The following is a 13,006-nucleotide window of genomic DNA, read 5'->3' as shown; positions in this document are numbered from 1 at the left end:
CCTCCAGCGATTACCCCGCATCTGGCGCATGTCCCGCCCTGCTGAGGCAGAGCCGTACTGGGATGGAGCGTTACCGCGGCGATCCAGCTCAGTGGGCTCCATTGCCTCGGCTGAGGAGTACGACAGTGTGAAGTCCCGCAGTGAGCTGATGTTTGAGAAACAGTCTGGGAGACACGGACTGGTGACCCGAGTCACACACGCTGCCAGGACGTTTCCAGAAACATTTAAACACATGAGATATAGAAGCATCAGTAGCTTCATTTGAGTTCTGAGCTTTGGTGTCTGTGTGGAGCTGTGAAACCACAAGAAGAGGGAGGAGCCATCAGCTGTACGCAGAGATCAAGCCGGCTGTGGATGGAGCCACTACATCATTAAACACATGCGCAACAAGAACGACTACAATGAGCTCAGAGGGTTCAAACAGAGTCCTCAACCCAAAGTCTGATTTAAAAAGATCAAAAGTGGCGTAAATGTCTGGTCCTGACAGGAGAAGGATAACTGGAGCGGCATCGCTCGTACAGTAGACCGACTCTGCCTCTTCCTGGTTACCCCGGTGATGACCTTTGGCACCGTAATCATCTTTCTGAGGGGAATCTGTAACCAACCTCCTCATCTGCCCTTCAAAGGAGCCCCGCATGACTCCAGAGAGGAGAACCCACGCCTGCTGTGATGCACACACACAGCCAGGGCTTTTTCCATCGCCATCGTTTCTCTGGGGGAAATGTTGCATTTCTTATCTTAATAACAACAAATCTTTAGTTTGTTCTATAGGAGCTCCATATGTTTAGTGTCAGAGACTTCTTAGATTGTGTTCGTTGCTGGCACATAAAGAAAAATGCTTTGATTTTACTAAAGTGACACAAACCCATCTCAGCACTGTTTTTTATATCCTCTATATTATTGTGCGTAGTCTGTGTAACTGTTGTGCTTTATTTCTGCTGGCTTCTTTAATGGGATGTAAACCAGCCTGACATAATACCAGTTGAGTGCTTTATTTGATGTTGCCAAAGGTTTAAAAACAGCCTGACAGAATAAGAAATTGTGAAAATTTAGAGGATGAATTATACCTGGTGGTATCTGATCTTGAATGGCAAATTTTAGAGTATTTTATAGGGAACTGAAATAATGTTTGGACCTCTTATCAGGCAAAGAGAAAGTTGTTAAGAACTGCTCTAAAAACACCACCTCAGGGGGACTATATCCAAATCTCTCCCTTTACTGATGGGACGTTGAAACGTCAATACGCGGATTCATACATTTAGAACTGGACGTTGCACCAGAACTGGAAGCGCGGACTGATACATTTTTAACAGCGGTCCTGCTTCAGCCCTCCGGGGCTTAATAACAAAATACGAAAAATACGAAAATTTTAATTTTGGAAACATTGTTGTCGGTTGTTCGACTTGCCGGCTTTGGCAAAATTGCTAAATACGCGCTAGCATGCATGTTTTAAGCTATGGTAGCGGTATGTTTTACCATGCCCGCGCCCTATAATCCGGAGCGCCTGATGTATGTGTTAAATACAGAAATAGCACCGTAACTGAGGCTGCACCTTTAATACGGTGCGCCCTTTGGTCGCGAACATACGGTATATAGAACATAGGGCACGTTTGGGCGTGATATCACTCCGCGTCTGCGCAACGACCACAACCTCCTATCTTTAGTATTGCTGCGCCAACTGGTGGTCTTTTGGGTTGAGGATCACGGTGATCTATATGTAGCTATATGTAGCTATAGCGTCATTGGCCTCCACTCCAGCCACTCCTGTAGTTCCTCAAAAACACTGAGTTTTAGTGGATGCACAATCTGTGGAAGCCAACATAGAAACTTCTGAAGAGCCAAAGTTCTTGCAACAAAAATATAGTCCCCAATTAGGTTGTTTTGTTATCACACGACCCCCTCCCCATTATCTTAAGAGAATATAAAAGAATGAGTGGAGACAGAAGAGAGAATGAGACGTTTTTGGCGCGTGTCGCTCTTGATTTAGTGTTTATTTTTGCAGTAAACTTAAAGGAGGCCTTTTCCCTTTATGTTTGATTCCATTTAAGCTGATATTCCATTCTTGACATCTTTAAATTTACAGTATTCATGGGAGATTTATTTGGTCATTTTGCTTCTTTTTATTTCCTATTTCCCACATTTATTCATAGTTTTTATTAGATTGCAATAAATCCTATAACATTGAACAGACTGACTAAAGTCAAATGACCTGTGGTTCCCACCGATAGCCGTCATTCTGATGGGTTTTTGCTGGCTGCAGCTGAAATATTCCAATGCTCCATGTCACAGAGACAGTAAATACTAAACCCTAAAGATTCTGAAGGCATGATGTAAAATAGTAACGTATAATACAGACATTTGAAGAGACAATTAAGAGAATGTTTCCATGCTTCTAAGAGTGGCCGAGGAGCCATTTAGAACTTTATAAAGATGCATTGTGTGATACCAGGAACTAATTTAACTTCAAGGCGAAGCTGCTTCTGCTTTGTCGACCATCGACTGATCTCCTGAAAGTCCACCAGCGCTTTTTAAAAACTGAATTTTTTCTATGGAGGGAGTAGACGGCAGATGTTTCCACAGATGCTCTTCACCAGTGGTCAGTGAGTGATGCAGCAGATGAGCGGGAGTTGACTGGCTTCTAAAGCCATGACTCAATGTCTCCAGCCCATAGTGTGGATTCTCTACGAGATCAGACAGCAGCTTCACTCCTGAATCCTGCAGATGGTTCTCACTCAGGTCCAGTTCTCTGAGATGGGAGGGATTGGACCTCAGCGCCGAGGCCAGAGAGCCACAGCTGATCTCTGATAAACTGCAGTCCTTAATCTAAATAAAGAAGGGAAACTTTTATAAGGTTATAAGTGAAACCAGTATTAATCTGAAAGGTTAATCAAAGGCATGATCTGTAAATATTTAATTTAGTTACAGGTTAAAAAATGATAGTAATATGTAATTACCACAATTCCAACCTCTCAGGTTTGCACTGTTCCAAAGGAGAATATATATTGTTCTGGCCCTCACTCTTCCCAGGTTCTCCCACCTCTTTCCCTCCCATCTCATCATGGAGATCCATCTCACCTGTGGCTCATCTTTAAAGGCACAACCTGTCTTAGATGACTTCCTGTCTCCCTCACCATCTCCCTCCTCGTTGGCTGGTGTCTACCAGGCACCCTCACCTAGTTTTGTCTAATTTTGGTTACCATCTGTCGGCTTTTTCATTGTCCTTAAATCAATTTATCATGAATAAGTGGTCCCCGTGTGGCCCTCCCTCCTGAAGGAACTGGGCACAACACACACACTCAGAAAGTGTGAGGACCCTCGGATGGAATAATGGACATTTTTGAGAATGGTGTTTACCTCAGAGTTTCCAGTCGGCAGTTTGGATCCTGGAGAAAACCACAGAGCAGCTTCACTCCTGAATCCTTCAGCTGGTTCTGACCCAGGTCCAGTTCTCTGAGATGGGAGGGATTGGACCTCAGCGCCGAGGCCAGAGAGCCACAGCTGATCTCTGATAACCTGCAAAGCTCTAATCTGAAAAATGCAGGATGAGGTTATACGGTGCAGGGCTGCATGTTATCTGCGTCAGTACTAAACCTACGTTAGTTCTTAGTTGGGTCAGACCTGAATTCACGATATTCCAAGGAAGTTTTTTAATGTGGTGCATCACAGCAGTGTTGAGAACAGCCTCACTTCACCATCTTAGCAGCTGGTATATAGGTAGAAAAATGAAGACTGACCTGAGCCTCTCCAGTTTACAGTTTGGACTCTCCAGTCCAGAACAGAGCCGCTTCACTCCTGAATCCTGCAACGGGTTGAAGCTCAGGTCCAGAACCCTCAGATGGGAGAGGTTGGACTTCAGAGCTGAGGCCACAGAATCACAGCTGGTCTCTGATAAACTGCAGCCCCATAGTCTAAAATAACAATTATTTTGAGAGAAGACAAATAAAAATCAACATGTACCAGAGCAAAACACAGCTTACAAGCAACAAACCTCTGGTCCTGCACCGGCTTATCTGCCGTATGTTCCTATTTTGGGTTCTTTCAGGGCGGTTGGACAAGATCTCCACCGTATGTAAAGTGTGTGTGGGTCAAAACACCTTCCAAGTTTGTGAGACCACATTTCTCAATAGCACTCAACTCTTGTCAGGAGTTGGGACAAAGCGACCCACTCCTGATAGCTTGTGGGCGATGCTGCAGCGACCCTGCAATCCCTACACTCTCTGGTGAAACCAAATCAAAGGTTTTAGACACTGCTGGATGCTGGAAGGGTGGCTATAGTCTGGACGCATCGTTCCCCTGACTGCACATTTCTCCAACAATGATTGGCAGCTGGTGTCACTTGTTCTCCAGATGAGAGAAGGAAAGAGAGCCCCCCCACAGTGTGTTTGATTGCCCCACTGCAAGCTCAATGCTGCCAGAAAACATTGCAGGAGCATCAATTCCCCTCAGGGCATCAACAAGGAGCTCAGGAAAAGGTGCAGCTGCCACCTACTAGAGACAAGCACACTGAGCTGAGATTCAAAGCCCTCTCCTCCCAAGAGAAGAGCTTGTTTGTTGGAGGCTCTTCTGGGCGATACCTGGTGCCACAGCTCCAGCTCAGCCCGTCTCTGGAGCTGAGGTGGAGCTGAGCAAGTTTCATGGTTCTCCACCACTTCCTCTGGCTGAGGACCTTCTCAGCTGGTGGTTTATGCTCCACCTTCCAAGTTGAGCAGGTGATACTTCTGCATTCCTGCCACCAGGGTCTCTGCAGAAAGAGTCTTCTCTACTGTTTTATATTAGATTGTATAAAATTAGGATGTTTGGTTGATGTCTTAGATGTTGTTGACTAAGAGCAGGTTTTTCTTTAATAACATAGAAAGATTCGATGAGAAGAGCAAATGTATTATTTTATGAGCTCCTTCCACTACTATTATATACACATACTTCCATATTGTCTTAGATTGCAAGCTGCATTTATTGCATCGTTCATAGAAAGTCATATTTGTGAGGAGAAAAACTCCAATAAGGTCATTTTCTTTAATGACCATTACAACAGAAGGAGGCGATGAACAAACAGATTTATCTAAATATTCGTGAAAACTTATGGATGGAAACCTTTTTAAAATGGTTGCATTGTGTAGAATCGGTGTAGAATCAACTTGTTGACTTCTGATTTGGACTCCAATGGAAGTGAGGTGCAACAATTGTGGATGCTGAAAGCTTCAGATCTTCATGAAGGTTTCTGTGGTTGGACTGACCTGCTGCCCCTTTAAGAGGGAGGCAGGTTTGGGCTTCTGGCTGGAATGAAGCCACCTAAGATGAGAATGACTGCAGGCTTTCGGTACCAAGGTTTAACAGGGGGCTCACTTCACACTTGGGCTTTTCTCTTTTTTGGGATGGCTTTTCTCAGGAGAGAAGGGGCATGGCACACTGCAGCAGCTTTCTTTTTGGGGTTTCTAGTTTTCCTTCTGATCTTTAAAAGACAGGAAGAACCCTTTTTGATTGGTCTGAATGTTTGGGCGGTTTTGTGGCCAGCCTAAAATAAAACAAGACAAATCTACAACTGATACTTCCTTTCTAGTCATTGATGACCATCCTCACATGGGACAGATTTCCACAACCAATTTAATACTGCAAATCTGTCCTGTGTGGTCTTTTTTCTGAGAACTGTAACACTACGTTTATAACAAAGATCAAACATGTAAACATTTATTGTCTAACTAGTTACACCTGGGAAAGTACTGGATCATCTCTGACTGACCTGAGAGTCTCCAGCTCACAGAGAGGATCCTGGAGAGCACCACAGAGCAGCTTCACTTCTGGATCCTTCAGCTGGTACCCACCCAGGTCCAGAACCCTCAGATGGGAGGGATTGGACCTCAGCGCCGAGGCCAGAGAGTCACAGCTGATCTCTGATAACCTGAAGTTCCACAGCCTGGAAAAGGAATAAATGGGGCAAATAAAAACACATTTCTAAATCTGAAAATGAAGAGAAAAGCAGAAAATGTAAAGAAATTTAGAAAAGACCAACAGAGGCCTCCTGACCTGAGCATCTCCAGTCTGCAGTTTGGATGCATCATTGCAGAAGACAGTAACTCTACGTCGGCATCTGTCAGGCTTTGGTTCTTGCTTAAGCTCAGCTCCCGTAGATGAGAAGGGTTTGACGTCATTGCTGAGGCCACAACTTCCCAATGACTCTTTGAAAGAACATCACCAGCCAGTCTGTTGTGTATGAAACAAAAATAGTGAGTCAAACTTTGGGATTTCTCATCAACTTATCTGAGAATCTACCTCAACACAAATGTAGCTCATTTCCTGGAAAAGCTAAATTCAACACCGTAGAGCAACAGTTTGAACGACCATCAGATCTGAAATGCAACTGAATTATTCTCAACATTTGTCTTATTTTAGAACAGCTCATAATTACTCAATATTTAAAATGATTGTAGCAAATGGTTTAAAGAAACGTGCATCTTTTTATCTGTCTATCGGCTCTTTGGATATTTTGCATTTCATCCAATTTGTACGATGGTGCGTCAAGTCTTAATTCAGCGATCCGATCGATGACATCAGAGTCTCTGGTTGCATCGATTGCCCTCAGCTTCTGTTCTATCTGCCTGTTTCCCTTCAAATCATTTTCACTGCACCTTTTGTTGCTAGTGATGAAGTTGCCACCTAACGGGTGTGGAAAGGCTCAAACAACTTTGTGGGTCACATAAAGGCTCCAAACGGAACCGCCACAAAGACCTAAAACACCCATTTAAACCAACGAGGCCGGCTGTTTTTACGTTGAACAAATGAAGCAAAATAGTCACGTGTCATTAGTTAAAATGTGTTTTTCTGTTGTTAGAATACGATGTATACAAACAAACAAAAGTGATTTAATGACATGACAGTAATTTCATGATAGTCAGTTAACTTGTGGCTCCTATTATTCCTGCCTTATGTTGGTTTGTCTGGATTGACCTTTGAACTTATATCCAGCCAGTGTTGAACATTTCTGGATGAATTGTTGTTTTTAATTTATGGACGCTGCAATGGAGATAAAGAATTGAAGGAATGACCACTGGAGGGGGTATTGCTACCTGACATGATCCACTCGCTTGATTTAAACGCCGATGTCCGGCCCCAAAAATCTTTACTTACTCGACCTTCCTGCAGTTCCTCACAGCTGGAATCAGGCGACGTCGTCCCTCATCTGAGGTGTTGTACTGCTGCAGGTCCAGCTCATCCAGAACCTCCTCTGACATCTGCAGCAGGTAGGCCAGAGCTGAACAGTGGATCTCTGACAGTTTCCTCTCTGATATCTCCCCTGACTTCAGGAACTCTTGGATCTCCTGATGGACTGACTGATCCTTCATCTCCATCAGACAGTGGAAGATGTTGATGCTTCTGTCTGGGGAGAATTCATCACTGTTCTCCTCCTTCAGGTTGTTGAGGACCTTCTGGATGGTTTCTGGGTGGCTGTTCCTCTGATCCAACAGTCCACCCAAGATCCTCTGATTGGACTCCAGAGAGAGACCATGAAGGAAGCGAACAAACAAGTCCAGGTGGCCATTTTCACTTTTGAGAGATTTCATTAGTGCTCTCCTGAGGAAGTCATCAAGAGATGTGGCTGGATCGTTATTATACAACCCAACAAACCCGGAAAAGCGGATTGGTTCAGAATATTTTAGGAACTGATTATATAACCACTGTGTCTGTCTGGTGTAATGTTGTGGAACATGTAGACGGCAGCCAGAAACTCCTGAATGCTCAGATGAACAAAGCAGTAGACTGATTTCTGGAAGATCACACTCTCTCTCTTGAAGATCTCTGTACAAACTCCTGAGTACACCGACACCTCGGAGACGTCCAGTCCACATCGCTCCAGGTCTTCTGAGTAGAACATGATGTTTCCTTTCTCCAGATGTTCAAACGCCAGCCGACCCAACTTCAGAAGGAGTTCTTTATCAGCCTTAGTCAGTTCCCTGGTCTCTGCTTTCCTCCATACTTCTGCTTCTTCCTCTTTATCTGAACCCTCAGGAAGTGTGAGTAGAGGTCAGTCAGGGTTTGGGGCAGCTCTCCTCTCTGGTCTCTGGTCATCATGTCCTCCAGAACTATAGCAGTGATCCAGCAGAAAACTGGGATCAGACACATGATGTGGAGGCTCCTGGAGGCCTTGATGTGTGAGATGATTCTCTTGGACAGATCTTCATCACTGAACCTCCTCCTGAAGTACTCCTCCTTCTGGGAGTCAGTGAAGCCTCGTACTTCTGTGATCCTGTCAACACACGAGGGAGGAATCTGATAGGCTGCTGCAGGTCTGGAGGTGATCCAGATGAGAGCTGAGGGAAGCAGGTTCCCCTGGATGAGGTTCACCAGGAGCACGCCAACGGACGATACTTGTGTGACATCAGAGATGAGCTGATGCTTGTTGAAACCCAGTGAAAATCTGCTTTCATCCAGGCCATCAAAGATGAACAGAAGTTTCCAGACAGTCAGATCTTCTGCTCTGATCTTCTGTAATGTTGGATGGAAACATGAAGCAGTGAGAGAAGACTGTGCTGCTCATCTCTGATCAAGTTCAGCTCCCTGCATGAGAGCGGAAGCACCAGACTGATGTCTTGGTTCTCCAAACCTTCTGCCCAGTCCAGACTGAACTTCTGCACTGAGAAGGTTTTTCCAACGCCGGCGACACCGTGGTCAGAACCACTCTGATGTGTCTCTGTTGCTCAGATAAGACTTTGAAGATGTCCTGGCACTGATTGGAGTGTCCTGGATGTTCTTCTTGGAGGTTCTCTCAAGCTGTCTCACCTCATGTTGTGTGTCCACCTCCTCACTTTGTCCCTCAGTGATGTAGAGCTCAGTGTAGATCTTGTTCAGCAGGGTTCCACTTCCTGCTTCATGAGTTCCTTCAGTCACATGTTCACATCTTCTCTTCAGACTGATCTTATGACCTTCTATCACCTCCTGCAGTTCACCACCCTCTGAAACAAACAATCTTTTAAATCCTTTTACAATTGTCATCTACAGCAGTAACACAGATGTCCTCAACTGGAAAATATTCTGTCATGTTTGAATGATAGAAGCAACAGTCGGGTAATGACCCATCTCACTGTCAGTTTAAATGTTATGTCTTCTTATGTACACCTATTCTTTTATTTCATTGGGTTTCAATGTAATTTAGTCTATAACACCATTTCCATGTCTTCCAGAGTTTGCTTGGACTAAACAGCTGGTAAAAGCTGGTGATATTTAGAAAAACACATCAAACCTTCTCCAAACACATCATACTCAGCAGACCCATTGTCCTGTAAAGGTCACCTGCCTTCAGCTCTTTAACACTTTCCAGAACTAAGTGACTAAATGTTGCTAAATACTGTCTAAGCATTTAGGAAGGTCTGAAGAGGGTCCCAGGGTTCCAGTGGAACCAAACAAGTGCTCTCTGGATCTTCTCTTGCACATTGTAAATACACAAGTTGTTCCTTTATTCCGACCCAAAGTATCTTATAAATACAAATGTACGAGCTTACGTGAGACGCTGTTGTTCAGGTCGGCGGTCTGCAGTTCAGTTCTCCGTTTGTTTTCACCCTCGGGACAGGAGGAATCTCCAATGGAAGCAGACCGTTTCTGACACCTGTCAAAAATGGGAATAGTGGTTATACATGTCTACTGGGCGTTAGCAACGCCTAAGAAAGGCTGCGTTCACTTCTACTTTCAGTTTGCTCTGACAGTTGAAGATTGAATGAACACTGAGCAAAAAATATAAAGTTATTTACGTTCCAACAAGCTCGTTTAGTTGGAGAAAAGTGTATTTGATCTAAGTGTTTAGTGGCTTTTCTTCATTGTGAATTTATGTTAAAATAAAAGTGCCAAATCAGGAATATAAACTCATAGAATAGAACAAAAGTTCTCCATTTATGCTCCAAATACAGTCGTCTGTCTCTGAAACTGATCATTAAATAGCACAGAGGTCACGCGTATTCAAAGCTTATTTAAACCATTTAGAAATGACTGATATTGTTGTCTATGGGTTTATTAGAACCAGGAGCCTTATAAATAGACTTTTTAATGAATTTTCATGACATGTGGTGGAACAGTGTGGCAGAACAGCTGCACAGACCTGCCATGTCTTACCCATCCGTATCTAAATGGAGAGCTGGAGCACTCTGCAATGATGGACATTGTTGGGAAACTTTAAAATATATGCCTAGGAATTTTTGTGAGATGATGTTAACCCAGTAGGAGAAATGACCAGTTAAAAACAGAAGCAATTTTCAGTTTTAAAAGATTTACCACACTAAAATTAACATGGGAGTTAATGGGAGCAAACGCCTGACATGTTGGTGCACCGTTTCATTTTAAGGACCTGATGAATTTCATTTTTCACGATAGTAGAGGCTAATACCCACAAAATGATGTTTTGTATGGTTGTGAAATGATCTAAGGCAGAGTTATGTGGTTCAGAAAACCTTACTTTAAAGGTGAGCCTTGAGGTCCAATGCCGAAGTTTATAGGGTAGTCTTTAGACCGGTCACTCTTCAGGGACACCCAGCTGGGCACTGTGGACTCTGCTCTGTCCTCGTCCATCCTGAGGAAACATCAGAAATAGTGATGAGACTGTGATGAAGGTAAATAATCTGTAGAGGTTGGAGTTCAATAATCCCAATTCACTGCATTTTTATCAAACAGGAACATTTCTAATCCATTCTGGATAACAACTGAATCAATAAATCAATGATGTCTCTGTATAATTTTCATGTTTTCAGAGTTTAAGCTGCTTTTTTTAACTGTTCCCTGCAGTGAGAAAAGAACTGGCACCTTTTCCAGCCCCTCATCCTGCAGCACTGAATGTGCTCTAAAGTTCTTTCCAGAGCAAACGTCTCTGCACTTGCAGCAACATGTTGTAGTCATGGATCCGTGAGGAGAACCGGATACAGGAAACGCCCCCACTTTGATCCCAAAACCCAACTGGTGGCCAACGGTGGTCCGGCAACGACGGGGACGCTGGTCCATCGGGCCCACAACACTGGTTTTCCACAGGCCAACATGGTGAAAGGACTGTGCACCGTTTCATTTTAAAGAGCTGATGAATTTCATTTTTCACGATAGTGGAGGCTAATACCCACAAAATGATGTTTTGTATGGTTGTGAAATGTTCTAAGGCAGAGTTATGTGGTTCAGAAAACCTTACTTTAAAGGTGAGCCTTGAGGTCCAATACCGAAGTTTAAAGGTTGGTCTTTGGACCAGTCGCTCTTCATGGACACACAGCTGGACACTGTGGACTCTGCTCTCTCTTCCTCTTCCATCACACATTCGCTCATTTTTAAATGTGAGTCTAAACGGTTAAGCAGGAACAGTCTGCTGACACAGAAAAGAAGATTAAAGAACATGATTCTCAGCATGAAGACAAGCAGAGGTCTGTCCAATGACGTATTGTCGGCTCATTCACATCAAATCTATTATATGATGTCACCCTGTACATCATACAGGCCACATATATATTGGAAAAAGTTTTGGGACATCTTAAAAGTTTACACCATGTTAAATATAAAATAGTTGTGGAAAAAATGTTTCTCCTGGGTGTTTCAGAAGGTGCGGTGGCATCAGACGGACGCACACAAATACAAATTAAATCATTTTTTATCTGGTTATGGTTTACAAGAAAACCTAAATTCTTTCAAGATGTCAGTTCTCAACATTAAATTCAACAAATAAGATGAGAATGCATTCAAAACTAAACAGAAATACGTCATCACATCATCAAAGTGGGTCAAATGCAGCATCATCTTCTGTCATCTCAGACAGGATTCCAAGAAGAGGATCTTCATTTTCAACAACGCACCTTGACATCTCATCATGGCTCGTCTGTCAGATTACAAGCAGCTTTTTTGATCAGGCGCATCATGTTTCTCACCAACACATGATGGTGCTGGAAAAAACATCTGTAGCCTGACCTAGAGGTCAAAACTCTGCATGGCGTGCACAGCTACTAGTTGCAGCTGCTGGTTGTGGCGGAGGAGATCCCAAACATATCTAGCAAGCTTGTTTTGGAGCAGAGCTTGTCCACCACCTCTGACCCCACTCATCACAGAAGTCCCACCATATCCATGGCCAGGTGTGTTGGCAGCATTGGAGCCAGCCTCAGGAAAAAGGTGTGTCAATATCTCAGAAGTGATGATCAAGTTGACACAACCCAACAGAAGTCAAGCAACCCAACATGCTGAATAGAATAGATGACACACAGCAAAGGGCAAAAAACACCCAATTCTGCTCAGACTAATCTGATCTGACCACATGTACAGGACCAAAAATATCAAAACACCATGGGTTTAGGTTTCGCTTCGTTTTCTTGACGGCTTCATTCAAAACAGAACACATTTCATAAATCCATAATAACAAATTCATATTCCACAAAGAACCAGTTGTTAAAACAATAAAATGGAATGCCTTGATCTCTCCCTCTTTCCATACTCTCCTTTTTTAAATAAAGGATTGATTGTCCCCTGGTGGAGGGACAAAGAGAGGAGGCTAAAACTGTCGCGTTTGTGTCCCTCTTTCCGTGGATTTTTCCACGAACAAATAATATTGTCGACTTATTGTGAGTATTAAAATGTGCTTCCTCAACCTCTAAAATGTTGGCTCAGGGTTAGCGGAAAACGCAGTTAGAGGAAACACGGTACAAAGTTTGATCATGCGTCACAACATTCCCGTCCACCAGCCGCAATGTGCGTCCGAAACACGCGCACGCTCATTGCGAACACGCAGTTATTAAGCCGCATCTCGCAGCGGAACATTGATTCGAGACGACAGCAGTGAAAGAACCAAATGCTACCTGAATATTAGAGGTTTTCCATCAGGGCTCGGTCCTCAAGATGGAGCCCGAAGTTGAGAACTTTCACTTTCACTTCTTCTTCTTCTCTACACGTCACCGTGTTTGTGGTTGGATCGCGTCATATCCGGCACAAGCGCCTCTCTTCAGAACAATTTGGTCCACGTTTGAACTGAAATACTGGGAAACAACTGGAGTTCGTCTGACAGATGTTC

The 13,006-nt window shown here is 43.7% G+C and overlaps 1 pseudogene; it reads right to left on the bottom strand.

Moving 5' to 3' along the window:
• Positions 1 to 12,690, bottom strand: part of LOC130520848 (NACHT, LRR and PYD domains-containing protein 12-like) — a 33,906-nt pseudogene extending 21,216 nt beyond the window's left edge.
• Positions 12,691 to 13,006: the final 316 nt, after the last annotated feature.

Source organism: Takifugu flavidus, unplaced genomic scaffold (genome assembly GCF_003711565.1).
Source record: "Takifugu flavidus isolate HTHZ2018 unplaced genomic scaffold, ASM371156v2 ctg558, whole genome shotgun sequence".
Classification (NCBI taxonomy): Eukaryota; Metazoa; Chordata; class Actinopteri; order Tetraodontiformes; family Tetraodontidae; genus Takifugu; species Takifugu flavidus.
This window is presented reverse-complemented; position numbering and strand designations above follow the sequence as displayed.